A 12,725-nucleotide genomic window follows, 5' to 3' on the forward strand; every position below is an offset into this window, starting at 1 on the left:
GGTAGGGATGGTATCCTCGTCCCGGCATCGTTGTAGAAATGCAAGAGAGCTGAGGAGTTTCGCCTTTTCCTTACGCAGTCCTTCAAATTTACGTACACTGCGATGCACATCCTCCCCGTAGAGGCTTGTTATGTATGATTTTACACTTTCCCGGCGAATAACTTTAGAAAAATCTTCTCGGGATTGCGCGCGGGTTAGATTATTTAAGAGCGCCGACGTTTCGGGTACCGACTCGCTACCCATTCTCACGGCTACTGATAGAAAATTCGAAAAGACCGTTGAAGCCCAGCGTTAGGAGGAGCCGGATTGGTCGAGATCCGATTGTTGTCGCGGAAGACCGTGGACCAGCGTAGACTTAGCTCTGGCAAGCATAACTCTTTTAAGGGTTCTATTCCAAGAGCTGCTGATCGAAAATCCGGTGTCTCTGTTTACTTTCTTATTTTCAAGTTTAATTTCAATCGCCTCTTTGGTTAAACGATCCCAGAAATGATCCGATCGCCATAAAACTCTGGTGTCATCCCACCGTATTTTGTGGTCCTCATCCAAGCTATGCTCGACTATGGCTGATTTTTCCGGTTGACCAAGTCGGAAATGCCTTTGATGTTCTTTGAGACGAGTAGATATTGTTCGCCCAGTCTCACCCACGTAGACATTACCACACTCACAGGGGATTTTATAAACTCCAGGAGTCATAAGGCCAATTGGATCTTTTACACAGACGAGGCGATCTCTTAAACTCGTCATAGGGCGATGGATGGTTTCGATATTATACCTCCTCAGAACCCTAGAAATCTTGCCCGAAATAGTGGAAATATAGGGTAAAAAGGCCCTGGCTGTCGGTTTAGGTTGGTCTTCCTTCATTACCGAGCTCTTTGCAGTTGCGGAGGATTTTCTGAAGGCCAAAGTGATCTGCCGCTCTCCGTACCCATTCTGGCGGAAGGTATTCTTAAGATAGTCCAATTCCTTATACACTTAGATTTTTCTAAAGTTATTCGCCGGGAAAGTGTAAAATCATACATGACAATGCACTCCTTATGCAAACAATGCAGATATCATGGTGCTCACACATCATAAACATGGCGTCGATCAAGAAATACGTTTTTGGCGCGGAATTCAAGTCGAAAGTTCAAACTGCTCAATGGGCGAAATTATTCAGCGTTCAATAGTAAAATTTGTTGAGGGGCTTTTTTACACTCATTGCTTTATAAATAAAAAATAATAATAGGTAGTGTAATCCCTTCTATTGGCTGAACTGATGCTGTTCCTTTTTGGACCAATGTTGGCAAATGGAAAAAAAACTTATTCTCCAAATAATCCTCCGCAAAATTTTCTCAATATTTAAAGTAAAATATAAGAAATAAGTCATGAGTGGAGACATTCGAAATGTCATACAATATAAGAATGATGAAGATACAATTTATTGAACAAGAAAGGAAAGAGGAAGTACCCAGTAAGAAGAGTTGGAGAAAAGAGACGTGTTCTAAAAACCCTACGAAGACAGGACAACTCAGTCGGACACAACATGAGGCATTATATCCTGATGACGACAGCTGTGAAAGGACAATTTAGGAACATCAACCAAAGTGTGTTGGCGAAAGAACATCTCGGATTTAGAAAAGAGAGGTGCTGTGAAACCCAGGAAACTATTTTTTCGTATTTGGCACCCGATAGGCGCGTCTGACAGCAGAGGTAATTTGTGCCATGAAGAAAGAGTATGGAAGGCGGAATAGAGTCCCATTCAACGGAAGGAGCATTGGACTGGAATACATAGTGTGGTTTCCTATTATTTTTTTATTGCCTAAATTGAAAGATTATTGGACGTATTTCACGCTTTTAGATTTTTAAATGATGATATCTATTTTTCGAGATAGAATGAAAAGTGAAAATTTTCAAGCGCGCGAAAACGCGTCGGCGAGGGTATGTGCTTTGCTGCGATGCAGGCTGCTAGCAGGCAACAAAGTACCCTGCTAGTGGGTAGCGCTTGGCTTCAGGGGGCGCCCTAGCGTTTGAATTTCCCAATTTAACCGCTCACGAAGGCCTCAAGCCGCAGCGCCGGGATATGGAGAGGGAAGCCGAAGCGCCGCGAGGGAGAGGAAGGGGGGGAAAGGCAACTTCCTTCCCAACTTCACCCGCGACGACTCCAAGGAGAAAATTGATACTCAGGATAAATTTGATACGGGTCGCTGGAACAGGGGTCGCAGTCGGAGTTGATATGTGACACCTAAGTGGCGGCGAGCCAATTAAAAATATTAGAAGCCAACTTCTGGTTCCTCTCTCATGCGCTGAGAAAGTAGGCCTGAATGCGAAGGTCCTTTTGAGTTAACACCTTTTCCGAAATTGTTGGCGATGATATCTTCATTATGTAAACAGGCATTTCGTCAACATCACGCCACCGACCTCGGTGGCGGCTGGGTAATGTCCTCGCCTGCCATACAAGATATCGCGGGTTCGAGTCCCGCCTGGGTAGGTTTCCCTTATCCAGAGTTTCGTTGTTCGTGTGAATAATTGTTTAACATTTTGAATACTCATTATAAAATGGCTCAATTTGAGCTGTATTCGGTGGTTTGGGAATAAAACAAATAAAATTTCAGCATTGAATGATGGTTTATGATGTTATTTTTACGGAATCCAGAGTCTTTTTACGGAATGAAGATATCATCGCTCGCAGTTTTCGATACGGAAGGAAAAAACGGGTGGCAAACGAAAAATGGAGACGTTTCTGATTTGATATATACTTAATTACGTGAAATATATCCAATTAACATAATAAATTATTAATAAAATGTAACAACATATATGTAGGTAGCTTGGTTAAAATCACACTTGGATGCGAAAAGCAATTGTTACTTAAGTTAGAGCTAGAAATATTTTTTTATTAACACCGATGAAAAGAAGCAATAAAAGAGAACATGATGAAAAAACTCTGTTGGAGAGCCGAAACCTGCATTTCAAGACAAAAGTAGTACTTAATTAATAGCTGAACTTTGTGTCATCATTTTTTCTGATATAACACTCATCAGAAATCACCTCGCAAGCATTTTATATTTTGAAAATGCAATGGAAAACATGTAAATAATTATATTTGAACCGTTATAAATTAACAAAAGCATGTAAATCATAAGAAAACATCAAGAATAAGTTCACCAGCTCCACAACTAGTTTTCATTTGCATGCAATGGAAAAGTTGACCCCGTGATCATCACTGAATCTTGGCATTGATGCTATGATGCGCGAGGCTGTGTGGTTCAGAAGCCCTTGAAGGTCCACTTGAAATTTGTTTCTTCCACTGAAGTTCCCTCTGGGTATGAAGATTTTTTTTTTCGTCCAGCCCTTTCATAACTAGGATAAAGCTGGTGGCCGCAGATCTTGGCAGTCTTACGAATAATTTTGGATAGAAATTTTGTTGAATTGCCGTCAACAATCAGCGAAATAGCTTCTTCTGGCGTCAGTTCCTTTTGAGTTGTAGGTAATTCCCTCCATTTCTGTAATATCCGTTTCCCTCGGGTGGGGGTGGTCGTGGTCATTTCCGTGATTATCTTCGCTGCCGCATCATTCCCTTGCTGGCGCAGTGTCACAGATGTGCCTAGCGATAGCTCAGCTGCTGTTGCTTTCTCAAACCAGTCACTTTTCTGCTCTTATTGTTAGACCTATCACTAGAACCTTTAAAGTCTTTCTTAGGCCTTTCTTTGCTGCTTTACCCAGAAAAACCAGGAATTAGATAGCAATAGTGATATAAAATCGCCTAGGAGGAAAGTAAAGCCAATACGAATACGTTAAACAATAATAGGTTACAAACTGTGCAAGGAGTCTCAAGGAGGTTATCATGCATGTCAGGTGGATTACCCTTCTCTAACCAACACCGACGTTTTTTTCAAACCTGTCGCTGCTTATCATCCATTCGTCCCATTTCTGTAAATACGTATTGAAAAAGTATTTGTTCATGACATTCTGCATTACTTCCTTCGTCTTCACTTCCTGCTCCCAGTTAAACTAATTGAGAAGGTACTGAACGGCAAATTTACTTTTGAGGACAACGAATTTCCACTTCCATTAACAATAACGTCATGTATTTCTTTGCGTTTTACTTTCATTCGCTCAATTTTTCTTATCCGAAATATCAACAATCTGAATCATCAAAGATGAAAATCGAAATTAGAGTATAATACCCTGCATAATACAACACCCGAAATCAGTGATATATTTATCTTGGAAAGCATAGAAACCTATTTATCGTGCGAGATATCCTGCAGTAGTGGTAGTTCGTCCTCAATGCTGAAATCTCACCCTCTAGGGAAAATAGACCTCGCTTCCGTAGCACAAGCAATGAGATCCTTTGACACTTGCTAGTAAAAGTTGAATAATTTAGTTGAACGCTAGATAAAAATCGTGAGACTGAGGCAGGGCTAACGGTCACAATAGGGGTTACCAGGGTAGGGAGGGTAGTGCCCGCCGCCACTCTTGAGCCCTTTCCAATGTTTGAGCTGATGGGAGCTATGAAAGACCTAGGTGAATGTGGTTAGCAAAATGCGGGTGCATTGCGGTAAGATATGGGTTCTCCAAGAATAAGAAACTATTTCCTTGCCGCCGCGCGCTTTCCGGGACAAGCTTCTGACTTGCCAGCGCAATCGTTGAGTCCGTTACATATATATCACGAATAAAATCGTAATTTGCACATTAAAAATAAAAAAATAACACTTATATGGAATTTATAATGTATTCAAGTGTAGAAAACTGTAATGTCGTCTCATCTTTAGAGAAATATCCTCAACTATAACTAATGCTGAACAAATTTCCGCATCTAATCACCGCGTCGGGTGGTTGGACACTCGGGCACATAACTTGATAGAAGAGGTAGGGTGGCAGGTTGGTGCAAGATTTCTCTTTTGAGAATCAAAGTTGATAATTTTTTGTTATGCAGTGTAAAATATTATGCGTAGAAATGTGAAAAAACATTATTTTTTCCCCTACCCATATTATCAAGACGTGAAAAATAAAACATTTTAATCGTTTCACAATAAAATAATAGAAACTATCAATAGAAAATAAATTTTCACTACTACGGAATCTAAACATATTCATTCTTCTTATGGCATCCTTAAAAATTACTCATTTTAAATTAAAACGCAACTGTAGACATATACTTCTGACAATTTTATCAAAAGATAAGAAAACATTATTGAGATCATTTTTTGTTAATTTGACAGAAGTTTCTGTTTGTTGGGCGTCTCAGCTCTGTGCCTCCTGCAAGCATTGGTAATCTCAGACGATGTAAAATTCCTGACTACTCGTATAGCATCTCGGACCTTGCGACGTAACGTAAAGTGGCATCGCATGGGCGCCAATCTGGCCTTTTTCAAATGCGGTTAAAATTGACCATTGCCATTCGTCTAAACTGAGATTTCTAAAACCAAATATATTGTATGTTATGAATAAACTGATGGTGAGTAACGAATCGCAATCAATGCCATTCGTTTTCTTTGGTGAAGGAAACCACCCTATTGACTTTCACAACCCACGCAAGCAGGAATCGGGCAGTCTCTGATAATTCTCCGCAACCGATGGGATTCCAACCCGAGTCCACGGAGTAGAAAGTAAACACACAGGCCACCGTAAAACCCTATGCCCATGTTCATGATAAATTAGCCGAGGGTGACAGGTATGGTCAATTTGACGCTATATTTCTAGACTTTGAAAGTCCTTGTCGCTCCGCAATCAAAGCCGATTCTAAAGTTGGAAGCATACGATATAGGTTAACACGTGTTTGGTTTGTTCAAGAATATCATAAACGATCGCAAGCAGAGGTTTGTTATGGATAGAATTAGTTCGGACACTGTACAAATTGCATCAGTTATACCGGAAGGAAGTGATATGGGTTCTCTTTTGTTCCTTCTTTACATTAATGACATTACCACCGCGGTCACGAGCAAAATCCACCTCTTCGCAGATTATGTGATTGTATATGTAGAGAAATTGATGGCCATTGCAATTAGGAGAAGGATCTAGCTGCCACGATTGAATGGCTCAGTGCTTGGAATTTATAATTAAATCTTGTTAAGCTTATGGTGATGAATTTTTGGGAGAAGGATACCTCTTCAGGAAGATGTTACTCTGATAATGGTTTCCTACCATGGAATGCTGAATTCGCAATATACTAAGGGGTCAAAATTACTCGGGATGTTTCGTGGAGTGGTCACGTACGTGAATGATGCGGGAAAGCCAACCTTAAATAGGATTTGTAAGGAGAATACTTGGAAAATGTCACAGATAGGTGACAGTGATCACCTTGGTAGCTCACTACAGTGAGACCCTACTGGGAATGTGCTCCTGGCGTCAGGGGCCATAATGAAATAAGTAAATTTAGAGCTGATTTCGGGTGAATTGTAGTTGGAACCCCTTATTCGCCGATTGTTAGTTTCCTTTATCAAAGAAAACGAAAGGCATTGACTGCGATTCGTTACCCACCATTCGTGTATTCATGAAATACAATATAATTATTTGGTTTATGAAATCTCAGTTTAGACGAATGGTAATGGGCGATTTTATCCTTATTTGAAAGAGGCCAGATTGGCGACCATGCGATGCCACTCCACATGACGTCACAGCGACCTAGTTTCCATAGGAGTAGATAGGAATTTTACATCGTCATTGATTACCAATGCCACTATTTAAGCCAAGCGCTACCTGCTAGCAGGGTACTCTGCCACCTTCTAGCATCCTGCGTCGTATTATCGCTCAAAGCCTCGCCCCAAGGTCACATCACCTGCGGCAGCGGAAACCAGAACGACGTCACACGGGGTTTTCCCAGCATTCATACTTAGCCGTTGCGTTATCGCGCGCTTGAAATTTTTCACTTTTCATTTAATCGCGGAAAATAGATATCGTCATTTAAAAATCTAATGGCGTGAAATGCGTACTCCAGGAGTAATAATCTTTCCATTTAGGCAATAAAAAATCATAGGAAACCACCCTATTGGCGGCGGTGTCTAGAACTATTTTCTGAATAGTTTCTTCTATGTGATTGGCTAATTTTAAAGCTTCAGATTCCGCGCGTTACCGTCACTTCATTTCTGCTTTTCGATTCACGGTGACTGCACCTGTTCAAGCACATCATCCAATGTTCAGTTTATACCGCTTGGGACAGAGGTCGTGAAGTGGATGATGACATTCGTCCAAAATCGAAGGCAAATTAATTGTTTTTTTTCAGCGATTTTTTTGGTGTAACTACAGATAAAATTCTGTATTACAATTGCATTTTCGCTGTAATTTCATATATTTTTCAAAAAGTTTACCTTGCGCCGACCAGCACCCTGATTATGTAACTGTGAGAAGGGTGAGAGTGAAGTCGTTGCCAGGGGTAACGCGATTCCCACGACGGAAGGTGATAGCAGCGATTATGAAACCGTGATCGCTCTCTTTATCACGCTGCGAGCGTCATCGGCCTATCACGTTTGAAACCCATGGTGACAAGCATATGCTGACATGAAAACGAGCACGAAATGCATATATTAGCAAACAATTATTGTTTATTTAATTTAAAAATGCCCTATAATCGATTAAAAACCAATATAATTCTTAATTATTTCAACTGGAGTGCTCTGTTGACTTTATAGTTGTCCACGTTGTTCAATTGTTACATGCGCATGGTGGTGAATTTGATTGAGCAGCTTTATTTTCACACAGCAAATTGGAAAGTACTGCTAATTGAAGTACATCAGTGATTCAAACGTCAATTACTTTATATCGAAGTTAAATTATCAACATTTGCCAAGTACGTTCTCCAACATATCAACATCGTTAAACTCATTTTCGATTTTTAATCATCATAAATCAACTATTAACTACTTACATTCAAATCGCTAGCGCGATTACACTTCCATTATTATTTCAACATTAATTAGTTTCAATCCAAGGTCACGACTTTTCGACCATTCTCTACGATATAGCAAGTAATTTTCAGCATCTCCCGGCGAGCATTTGCATAATAGATTACGTTATCACACATCGAAAAGTAATACTACACTTTCCCCATAACTTTACCATAATACGAGTACTTAATTATAATATTATCTATTGGCGAAGCGAAGTAATTGGCTTTGAACTGCCTCCATTTTATGTTTTAGTTGTTTGTTATTGTTATTTCAAACTCTCCGCAGACGACGTATTCTCGGACAGAGATGTGTCGAAGGATTTCATTGGCTCTTCAGATTTCTCAATGATACCAACCTCACGCGCTCGTACCTGTATGATACGCGCGATGACGGTGGTTTACATGATCGCGTGATACAGCAGAACGTGATAGGAGAACGTGATGGTCATCTATCGCCGTCGTTGCTGTCACATTTACATAATCGAGGTGCAGGGTGTCCAACCACGATCGAACCCAGATTTTTTCTCAGAAACGTGGAAAATAATCTTCGTTTACCGTAGCATTAGTTTGGACGTGATCACGATAATAAGAAAAGGAAATCAACTTCAAAAGTGAGATATTAAAAATGCCATCCTTTCCTCGAACCAGAAGTATACCAACGTTGTCTCGATGATGAAATGAATGGCGTCACATGCTAGCCACGCCACGCCACGCCGATTTTTCACAGATTATGAGTAGACTCAAGCTCCCAGCTATTGTGACGTTGCGTCGTAAATCTAGTTGATTTTTCACGTAGGCCGAGACAAGGGAAATACTCCAACCGTCGGTCACAAGCTGGATCAGGGAAAGACTCCACAAGCAAGAAAAACAGCTCACAAGAAAAAGGTAGCCAAAAATAATTTACGAGTTATTACCGTTCGATATCTATTCAAAGTAGAGTATTCAAAAATCAGAAGTATTACAGAAAAAAATGATAGTAATTCATGATCCCAGAGGAAACATTACCAGCTAAATACCACCAGAATAATTGCTCTAAGAATTCTATTCTCCCGCTAAGGACTTTTCGCGCTAAGTTCTGCGGATAAGTTCGGAGGAAGTTCGAGGAAGTTCGAGGAATTTCTGGGGGGAGGGGTACCAGAAATTGGGGGGGGGAAACTAAAAAATGCCACATCCTCTGTGGGAAAATGACCACAAAAATTGCTTGAACTTGTGGACAAAGACACGTCCACCAAGAACTGATTAATGCCTGGAAAACTTATCGAGGCATCACAGGTCCACTGGTTTTCACTGGATGAACCCCCACTGTTTAACCCCCATGAATTTTACAAAAAACCATTATTCAGTGGTTAGAATTGAACTGAATATATAAAAAGTTTATTGATTGAGACAACAGTTTTCAAGAAATATCACTCAAAAAATAGTTTTGAGAAGAATATACATTTTTATCACTCCGTAAATGATAACTTCAAGAGTGATGTTTGGAATTCAACAGAATTCTTAAGTGAGTAACATGGCATAATTACAAGAGTGAGACAAGAAATATTGCTGATTGATATAGAGTAAAATATTTAGTATTACATAGCAACAAAATAAAATTAATAATCAATATCTCATAATGTGATGCTTGTTTCGGTGTACAGTGAATCAAAATTACAAATAATTACCATCAGCGACAAGAAGGAACTGGGAAGATTATTATTGGTATAACACCAGGATATCTTTACCAAACTCAAATGTTCCTTCTCTCATCAGAGATATTTTGTGGTTTTTAAAACCAAGTAAAGCAATACAATAACCAACCACTTAGTAAATGGGCAAAATTGGGTTGGCAAAACAGTTGGGTTCATGAGAACCCTGGGTTGACCATCGAGTTGGGTTCAACCACCTAAACAGAAAACAACGAATGACAAAAATGGGTTTTTAACTTCTACCCATATTCATATTGCAACCCAAGAGAAAGTTAGGGTCGACCAACAAAATATATACCCCATTATTATAATCATTAAGTACAAGTTTATTCAAATATACGGTTATTCACTAAATAATTATTAGTTATCAAAATAGCAGCAAAAATATTCAGCATAATATGTGTCTCACTCAATTGATATACATTGGCATTATTAATTCTCCCTTTAAACCATCCATGTTTGTGAATATTATCAGTCCATAATTAATCATCATTAAAGAATCCTCCAAAATTCAACAAGATTTACATAAATAACAATAGATTGCACTAATTTCCTTGATTTTCCAATAATTATTAACAATTTACAAGGCATATGGTATTCATGTCAGATATTGATCAAGTACTGACTAAATGTAATCAAGATGTGTATATATATCTCTCAGTATTAATTAAACAAGTCAAAAAAGAATCAAAGGCGATGCTAACAAAATGAGAACTGCATATTGCATCAACAAAAAAAAATCACTCTAAATTTCACTCTTCAATTTAACAATAGAAATAGCTTGAAGAGCTACGTGCTGTTTGCGACAGTATGAAAGTTCATACTTGTCGGGCGATGAAGGTCGCAACTCAACGCCATAAGCCACACTTAAACACAGTAGGCAGTCTTAAGATCAGCTGATCAATTCAATCACTCAGCCATCGATAGAATATCGAACACAGAAAAATCACGACACTTATCACTGTCAAGAATCACTAATTGTGAGAATGTCCATAAAGTCTTGGTGGAGGAAAGGTGACACAAAACACAATTTAATCTTAATAACTGGGGCCACCTCCACAGCTTATCTGGAAACGAGCCATCTCGGGGATTTTCCCCAAGTTATTCTCCCGTCCTCTCCCTCCAAACACCCATAAATCCTCCACCTTACCCTATCTCACAACCACAGTAGACCAACACTAAATAACATGAGTGATTTAAGCAGTGAGAATAAGCATGTACAATACAATATTTCAGAAAAAAAATCAATTACAAGCATAGAAATAGACTTATTATTCATTATTCAAAACAATATTATTAGGAATCAATAGAAATACAACACCAAATCAAGCATCAATTAATATTTGAGAAAGCAAACATTAGCATTCATTGAGAAAAAAAAATAAAAAAAAATCAATGATATTTCTCTCCTTTTAGTTACTGGGATTAGCAATGTCACCATGATATGCCTTTAAATGAGAAACATGACAGATTTTCTCTTTCCCAGGAGAAACCTCCAGAATAACTGTTACAGGAGAGAGATACTTTTTAAGGACAAAAGGTCCGTTCCACAGAGGTTCCAGTTTTGCCATTTTCTGTTCACCTTTAGAACTAACAGGATGGTTTTTGCAGAGAACAAGACCTCCCACACAGAAAGTGATTTGGGAGTGAGATTTATCATAGGATTCTTTATTCCTATTTCTGGCCTTTTTTAAATTAGCAATAACATGATTCAGGCAGGCTTGTCTATCAATATCGTTGAGATCATTCTCGAATAAAGATTTTGGAATGTCCCACTGATTAATTAAAGGATGCATAAGTTCTCTGCCGAAAATTATTTTGGCAGGAGAATATCCACTGCTCTCATGTGAGGCAGTGTTCAGGGCAAAATTTAAGTCAGCCAGCATAGTGTCCCACATATGGTGAGCATTATTGCACAAAATAGCAAGTGCAGATTTTAGATTTCTATGCAATCTCTCTACCTGATTAGAACAGGGATAGTATGGAGAAACAAAAATTTGCTTAACCCCCAGTTGCAAACACATCTCCTTAACGGCATGAGATTTAAAAACTTGTGCATTATCAGACACCAAATATTTAGGAAAACCGAATTTAGGGAACACTCTTTGAGTGAGTATTGAAACGACCGAACCAGCAGTAGCCTTACGAACTGGCCCAAGAAAACAGAATTTAGAAAAACCATCAATAAGAGAAAGTACATATTGGTGTCCACCTTTAGTCAAAGGTAAAGGTCCCACAAAGTCAATATAAAGTCTTTCCCAAACTTCAGAAGGATTTTGCGACGATAGCATGCCAGGAGGTGGAGCATATCTGGGTTTACAAGTTGGACACCGATGGCATTTTCTGACCATGTCATAAACCTCTCTTTTCATATCCTTCCACCAAAAATGTCTGCTAATCTTATCATAAGTTTTAGCCATGCCCAAGTGAGCAGACAGACTAGAGCAGTGAAAATATTGAAAAATCATAGACCTCAAGACCGTAGGCAAAACAGCTCTTCCTCGCTTAATTTTAGAATTTCCATAACATAATAGCTGTCCCTTCAGAAAATAGTTTAAAAAATGCCACACTATGAAGCTGTCTACTGAGGGATTCTTGTCAATAAATGGGTTCAGGAAAATTTAAATTCACGTACTGATCATGGTATTTCGTTGATTTGATTTGATTAAGTGGGGGTGGGGATACGGGAAGGGATAAGGGCAGTTTTTGGGATATTGTGCTTGGCGAGTTCGGATGGGGTATAATCCCAAAAGGTTTGCAAAAGAACATTTTGCGTAGCTGCAAAAGATTTTTCAAATTTCGGTATGTAAGACTTTAAGGTGGTGAGAAGGGGAGTAATCCTCAGGTCTTTCCTTATGTTACTGTTTGAGACGAACCACGGAGCCCCGAAGATTTTTCTTACAATAGCATTTTCGGCAGATTGTATCCGCTTCAGATGGGTTGATGCAGCGTATAGCCAGGCCGGGGATGCGTACGATAGGAGAGGTTTTATACAGCTGTTGTACAGGAGCAGTTTAGTTTTTCAACTCAATGCTGAGGTGGATTTAGTTTTTCGACGTCTAAGCCATGGGTAATCAGTACGAATACATTAGAGTTACCGTTCATGCAAGATATTCCCAAATATTTTCTGTGGAGTGAGCCGACTCATGGATGTGAGAATGGACGCAAAG

The sequence above is a fragment of the Ischnura elegans genome, chromosome 6 (genome assembly GCF_921293095.1).
Source record: "Ischnura elegans chromosome 6, ioIscEleg1.1, whole genome shotgun sequence".
NCBI classification, from domain to species: Eukaryota; Metazoa; Arthropoda; class Insecta; order Odonata; family Coenagrionidae; genus Ischnura; species Ischnura elegans.